Below are 7,559 nucleotides of genomic sequence, written 5' to 3'. Positions count from 1 at the left end.
AAGTGTGCTTTTTGCAATAGAAAGAGTAGCACCCAATTGACTGAGCTTGTGGACTCATCCCATCTGGACCGATGTAGCTTTGCATTGTCCTGTGCAGCTCAGGGGGCTTGCCAGCCTCTTTACATTCTATGCTTTAGATAACAGGGATGATTTGCCACAGTGATGTTTGGCAACTGGTTGATCTCCAGAGAATTAGAAATAATGACTTTCTAGTTGGCACTTCTATTGGTTTGCTTGCCCCCCTTAAGCAGGTATGAAGGTTGCTAATAGGCTGGGATTCTTTATTTAGCTAACCAAAAACTTCAGAGTTCTCTACTCTTCCTCTGGACTTGCACAACTAAAAGTGCTCCACTCACAGGTCTGTACTGGTACAGGGGTTCTGAGGCCCCTCTCTGTCAATGGCAGCCAGATGTGCCATGTAACTATCCCATCTCACCATGCCTGAAGTAAGTGGAGGAGCTACAGCATTGATAAGCCATCAAGAGGAGCAGGATCTTCAGTTGGAACAGCAGCTGTTGAAAAGGCCATTTTACCTACATTATCCCACTCATTATAAGGTCATCCTCAATGCTGATGTCATATGTGGGGGCTTTACCCTTCTCTGGTGGAGGGGGAAAGGCAGAGGAGCACATAAAAACTTAGATACTGAAATCCCCTGTGAATCCCTGTTAGATGTGGCAGAGAGGGGATCAAAGGGAAATTGCCCTTGGTGCCTTCCTTTGCACAGAGATAAATTTAAAAAAAGAAAAATGAAGCACTACAGTGATTTGCAAGGCTTTGGTTAATGTCCTCAAATAAAGAACTAGCATAGGGATTTTGCTTCAGTTGGCTGAAGATCATGAACTATTGCAGATATCTGAAAAGAACTGACAAAGATTTCTTCAGGTTTTTAAATAAATACATTTTGGCAGTGTTTGTATCCATTTTATGTTTGTTTCCTATAAGTATTCTGGCAGAAAGATTTCCTGGTAAGAATGTACTTCAAATCAGTCAATATTTTAAGTATTTACTGATAGCGGATTTGGAATCCCTGAAGTTTGCACCAAACACATTCTCAGAGATATAATTATCCAGTAGAGGCATAAAAATACCATGTGACTAACACATTAAATACAAACCAGTTTGATTTTGATTTTTATTTTTGAAAACCTAGAAAATGCTGTTCACAAACAACCTATAGTTTTTTGGAAATTAAAATAAGTTAAAATGAAGAATAAGGTAGGTAACATCATAGACAGTTCAAGAAGATTCATGGACAGAAAGGAAATGGACTACATGCCCAAGTAAACTATTTAAATTTTTATTGTTGTAAACAGTCATTTGACTCTATTGACAATTATACATCTGTGTAGTATCTATGTCCCAAAATGGTAGATATTTCAAAATTATTTCTCCTAGTGTTTACTAGAGAGGTTTGCACTTAAAACAAAGTGATGATATAAATGAATGCAAGAAAAATAAAAATTAGCCCTCTACCACCATTTTAGTGATATTACTTTTAATGTTTTTCAACACTGACTTTTAATCTAAACCTGTTCTACAGCTGTATTATCATTAAACTGCCATATCACTGTTATTCCACACAATGCACAATCTCTGCTTTGCATGCCCTCATCCTAGAGCAGTCCCACCATGGTCTTTGATCACCCTTCTAATATTTGGACTTGCAACCAGTTGTTCTATTTCTCTTGCCGTGTCCTTGACTCTTACTGTAATGTATAATCATTACAATGGGTTTTCTCTGACCTTATGTGGCTCTAGTATAGTTCTGTCATTATCTTTATCTGATAACTGACTGCTGATCTCACAACAGCAATACTTCCTTCTGTATACTGTTGATCATAGTAGACTCTTCTCCCTCCCTCTCCACTCCCTTTTGCTTTCTAACCTTTTACTGATTTACTTGTTCTTCCTTTCTAGCGTATTAAAAAAAGCCTATAGACTGAGCCTTTTGTTTCTGTTTCTTATTTTACAACTCTTCTAGTTGAGTTGGGGTAGCCTTGATGACTGAAGAACAGTAACTTCAGTCTGGACACTGAAGAGAGACTTCCATACAAAATAAGGCATCATGCCATTTGTGCCACAGAGGCTCCTTTGGAACCTCTGCGGTGTGGCTTCTGATGGATCACACAAAGCAAACGACACATGAGAAATAGGATTTTGAAAAGCAGGCAACTTGCATCCAAGCAAACTAACTGAAGATGCCAATTTCAATAAATATATAAAGATTTGAAAAAATTATTCACTAGATCTTTGCACACCCACATTCCATAAATGCAGACACCCACACACTTTATCATATATACTGCATGCTACTTTTCTGGCAAATAGCCTGGAATTTAAAATAATAAGTGAGTTGATAGTTTATTTTAGGCTATATGCATGCATATAGGAGGCTGGCTATTGAAACACTGTTCTTATCCAGTCACTCTGTAAATGCTCTGATTAGCTTTGTAAAATGCAAACAGTGACAACAGTGAACACTATGAATTTGAAGAAGTAGCCTAACTCATGGCAAAAATTGTGGGAGTGAGCTAATACAACTTTGAGATGGATAGCACAAGTCTGATGATGTGAATTCTGTTCTGAAAATTATTCGGACTATTGAAGCTACTTGTGCTTTCCTGCAGATTAAGAAAATGACTAGAACTTTAAACAATATGTCAAGTCCAGCTTCTGTTTGACTTCCTCAGTATAAAAAAAACCCAAACCAATTCTTTCAATTTTCAGTTGCACATGGTATTGCACACTTTCTTGTGAATTTATCCCCTCCCCATGATCCTGTGATCATTTATGTGTGATTTCAGCTGGGGGTGGAGAGATTAGAGAAAGAAACTGCAAAGAAAACTTTAGGTAAGCCTGCTAACATTGTGCTGCCCCACAAGAGTCAGTTCTGTGCCCCTTCTGCATAGGAAGAGCCCTTGAAGGGCAGAAAAGGAGAAGTTTCTCCTGCTTTTTATAGAATAGAATCACAGAATCATTCAGGTTAGGAAATACCTTTAAGATCAAGTCCAACCCTTAACCTAACATTGCCAAGTTCACCACTAAAGCATGTCCTTAAGCACCACATCTGCAGGTCTTTTAAATACCTCCAGGGATGGTGACTCAACCACTTCACTGGGCAGCCTATTCCAATGCTTGAGAGCCTTTTCAGTGAAGAAATTGTTCCTAATATCCAGTCTAAACCTCCCCAACACAACTTGAGGCCATTTCCTCTTGTCTTATCACTTGTTATGTGGGAAAAGAGACCAACACCCACCTTGATACAACATCCTTTCAGGCAGTTGTAGAGAGTGATAAGGTCTCCCTCATGTCTCCTTTGGTCCAGACTAAACAAGCCCAGTTCTCACAGCCTCACAGCCACTTCTCATAAGACTTATGCTCCAGACCCTTCACCAGCTTTGATGCTTTTCTTTGGACATGCTCCAGCACCTCAGTGTCTTCCTTTGTAGTGAAGGACCCCAAACTGAACAAAGTATTTGAGGTGGGGCCTCGCCGGTGTCAAGTACAGGGGCACAATCACTTCCCTAGTCCTGCTGGCCATGCTGTTTCTGATACAAGCCAGGATGCTGTTGTCCTTCTTGGCCACCTGGGAACACTTCTGGCTCATATTCTACCAGCTGTCGACCAACATCTCCATGTCCTTTTCCACTTGGCAGCTCTACAACCACTCTGCCCCAAGCCTGTAGCGCTCCATGGGGTTGTTGTGACCCAAGTGCAGGATTCGGCACTCATACTTGTTGAATCCCATACAGTTGGCCTTGGCCCATCAATCCAGCCTGTCCAGATCCCTCCGTGGAGCCTTCCTACCCACAAGCAGATTAATACTCCTACCCAACTTGGTTTCACCTGAAAACTTACTGAAGTTGCACTCGATCCCCTCGTCCAGATCATTGATTAAGCTATTAAACAGAACTGGTGCCAGTACTGAGCCCTGGGGAGCACCACTTGTGACTGGCCTCCAACTGGTTTTAACTCAATTCACTACCACTCTTTGGGCTTGGCCATCTAGCCAGTGTTTTACCCAGTGAAGAGTATGCCTCGCCAAACCTTGAACAGCCACTTTCTCCAGAAGAATACTGTGGGAAACAGTATCAAAGGCTTCACTAATGTCCAGGTAAACAACATCCACAGGCTTCCCCTCATCCACTAAGTGGGTCATCTTGTCATAGAAGGAGATCAGGTTAGTGAAACAGGGCCTGCCTTTTCCTCTTCCTCTCCAAAGTTGCTTCTTGGCTTACTTGGTCTTGGACACAAAATTAATTCATTCAGAGGCTGGTCTCCTGACGTATTGCAGGTAGGAAGAAGAGAGCAAATGCTTCCTAATTGTCTTCAATTTAGCTCTGGTTTTCTTGGTAGAAGGCTTTAATTTCCATAGCTAATGTTACAGTTGGCTCAATTCTGCCCTGCATGCTAGTCCAAGGCTTCCACAGTCTGCTGGGTGTATCAAGCTTGATCCTGTGCCATCGAAGTTGATAAGAGCTTTCCCATCAAATGAGCTAGAAACAGGAGATGATCCACAGTCAACTCTGATTGCTGGATGCAACTTGCTCTGTAATGGCCACTGAATTATTTGCTAATCTGTATCTGACAAAACACTTTTGGCCAGTGTATTCCTGAGCACTCCCCCCTTCCCAGAAAGGTTAATCAAATAACAATCACTGCTCTTTTATGTCAGAAATAGGGGATGAGATGACCCAGAAAATATAAGCTAAATAAAAGGCTAAGAAGATCCAAAACTGTGGATGGGTGTCTACCTTGCCACCACAGAGTCAGTAGTACCAGGGCTATCCGGATGCCTGTTTATTGTGACCAGCAGAAGCTCAAAACTCCTTCAGCACTGCCTGATCACCTCCTGCCTGCATCGCGTCTGATTAACAGCCAGCTGCCTCAACCCTGTGCTTGGGAAAGACTGTCTGAAAATTCATTTAAACCAAATGGGCTCTTATTACTCTCAGAGTTCTCTCTCAGTGCAGCACAGCGTGACGCTGGGACTATGTATTATTTGGTTTTAATCAATGTTGCAATATTTGAGAGAGAAGCAGAGAGCATGAGGTTTCCACTGCAGCCTTTAATGTGACTCTAGTGAGATGTTGTTATATATTGGGCTGTGTCTCAGTCTAGGGGATTATTTGACAGGCCCTGTCATCATCTACCTCCAAGATTATAATTCATACTGCTGGAAAGACAACTTTATTGGACTAAATATTGGCATGTGTCTGTGTGGCCCACACAGGTAAAGACTCTCCCTGGGCCTCATCGGTGTGGCTGAGTCACTGTGCGTGGGTGTAACAACTGCACTAGTTATTATTAATGTCTCTGAAACCTCTTTACAGTGATTAAGAGAGTACTGTATGAAAGCAGTCTGCGTTGTGGTCTCTCGCCAAGGAAGACCCACTAAGCAGATTTTGTTGGATCCTTCAGCCAAACTGCTCTTTTCTTGGCAACTGAAATGCACATCAACATAGATGTAATGTCAATTTCCAGCATTTTTTTAATGTATTTTATTCATGTTTTTTGGACGCTACACAAACCACTAAAATCAAAGCACAGTACTTAACATAGCCAGTCACTTTTTCAATGTGCCAGTGTATATAAATAAACCTGAGCAGAAGACAAGAGGTCACATTTAAAAGACAGAAAGAAGGGAAAAAGCATGTATGTTCTTTCCTCCAATCCCATTTGCATGAAGAAGGGACTTCTGTGAGGGACTTTGGTATGAGACAAGTGTAAGTGACTGATATATGTCAGCAAGTGCTGGACCGCCCCCAAACCATGACCACAGCAGCTCAGCAAATTGCCAGGGATCTGTTCAGCTTTTTCTTGAAGATGACTGCTAAGGGCTGGGAATTTTGGGAGCAGAAGATCTGAGATGTCCCAGAACTAGCTACATGGAAGGCCAGGTAACCCTGGCTTTGCGTGAAAATAATGATCACATAGAATGTTTTAGCTTTTGTATGTCACTAAACAGGGCTGGTAGCTAGTTTCCATGGCTGAGTCAGGGGGAGAGGGACTTGTATTCTCTAGAGAAAGACTCTAGTAGGTTTCCTCTGACCTGAAATATAATATTTTCTTTGAGCTGTAGTATCTTTCACTTCTGTTTACTCCTGTATATATATTTTTAAAAAGCTCCCCCCTTTTTCTCTCTCCCCACCGCCATTTCTGGCAATTGATCAAAGCCTGGGTTTACTATTCTACTATGTGCCTCGTGACATCTTGTTCTCACACACCAGAAAGTGACTGTCTCTAAAGCAACTTTATGAGGCTAAGTAAAGCAGAGTAAAATAGCACCAAACTGAAGTTTTTCCAGCTTAGTCTGTCCCAGGAGGGTTAGTCTGGGGGAAAACAAGGCACTGTGAAGGAAGCAAAAAATAAGAATAAAAAAGAAACCAGACATTCTCAGGAAGGGAGGAAAAAAAAAAAAAAAAATTTAACCTGAGGCAGAATGTCAAATTGATATTTGGAGTTCAGAGTGCTACACCAGCCTGACTATACTCAACTTTGACCACCTACAGTAAGTAGTCTTCATATCACCAGCTTTGTGACATTAAGTAATTAATGTTGTGGTGATGTAACATTTTCTCCTGTATCACTGCACTCACTGCACATCATATGGTCATAATTTCAGCTTCTATTGCCTTGAAGTACTTAACAGGAGTCACTTTCTTTCTGACTTCATCTATTCTGTGTACATGGGTTGTGTTTTGTTTTGTTTTGTTTTTTTTTTCCCATTTCCAGAGAGCAAGAGATTCAATATACCCAGAAGACCTCTGAAACTCATTTCTTCCATCTATAAGGCCAATAAGCTTACCCTTAAGAAAAGAGAAAAGAATAGACACACATGGCACTTTTTGGTAGCTTAATTTTGTGTCCCATGCAAAACATGTCATATCCTTCTGTCTTTGTGTACATAACCATAAAATGACAGTGACTAAATGAGATTATTTACACACAGAGGGGTATTTGGTTATATAAAACTCTGCATCCTTGAATGATTTTCAAAGAGGGTTATGTGGTTGAGTATCACCCTGCCTTTACAGCAGGCAGAGGAACCATCCTTGCTTTACCATGTTTGAGATGGTGCCAGTTATCTCATTTTAGTTCTGTCTGTTCTGTTAATTTGCATTATGAGGCTGCTTAATCATGTCCTTACCCCTCTCTAGTGCCCACAGAGTGATGGCTACCTAATCATGTCCTTGCCCCTCTCTAGTGCCCACAGAGTGATGTACAGTCATTGCTGCAGCAGGCTGAAGCAGCTTCTCCCTTGTGGCTCTAGTCCTTGCAATAGGAAGCAAGACAATGGTGGGCAAACATCCTTTTTTCCCCCTAGGACCTCCACAAGGGCTGGAAACAGTAGTCTTTTACCGGGGCTTTGAACTGATTATATTTAGATTAAGGACAATTTATAAACTTCAAATACTATTGAAGAAATAAGATGATTAATTTAGCTGAATGAAAAAAAATAAAAAGAAATATGTGCGTGAATGAAATCATAGTACCCAACAGCACCAGTCCTTGCTGGCCCGTGTTAATGGTGGTAGAGGAGCAGAAGTGTTAAT

Source organism: Tyto alba, unplaced genomic scaffold, assembly GCF_018691265.1.
Source record: "Tyto alba isolate M040663 unplaced genomic scaffold, T.alba_DEE_v4.0 Super-Scaffold_22, whole genome shotgun sequence".
In the NCBI taxonomy this organism is placed as follows: Eukaryota; Metazoa; Chordata; class Aves; order Strigiformes; family Tytonidae; genus Tyto; species Tyto alba.
The sequence above is the reverse complement of the archived record's forward strand: the minus strand, read 5'-3'. Positions refer to the sequence as shown.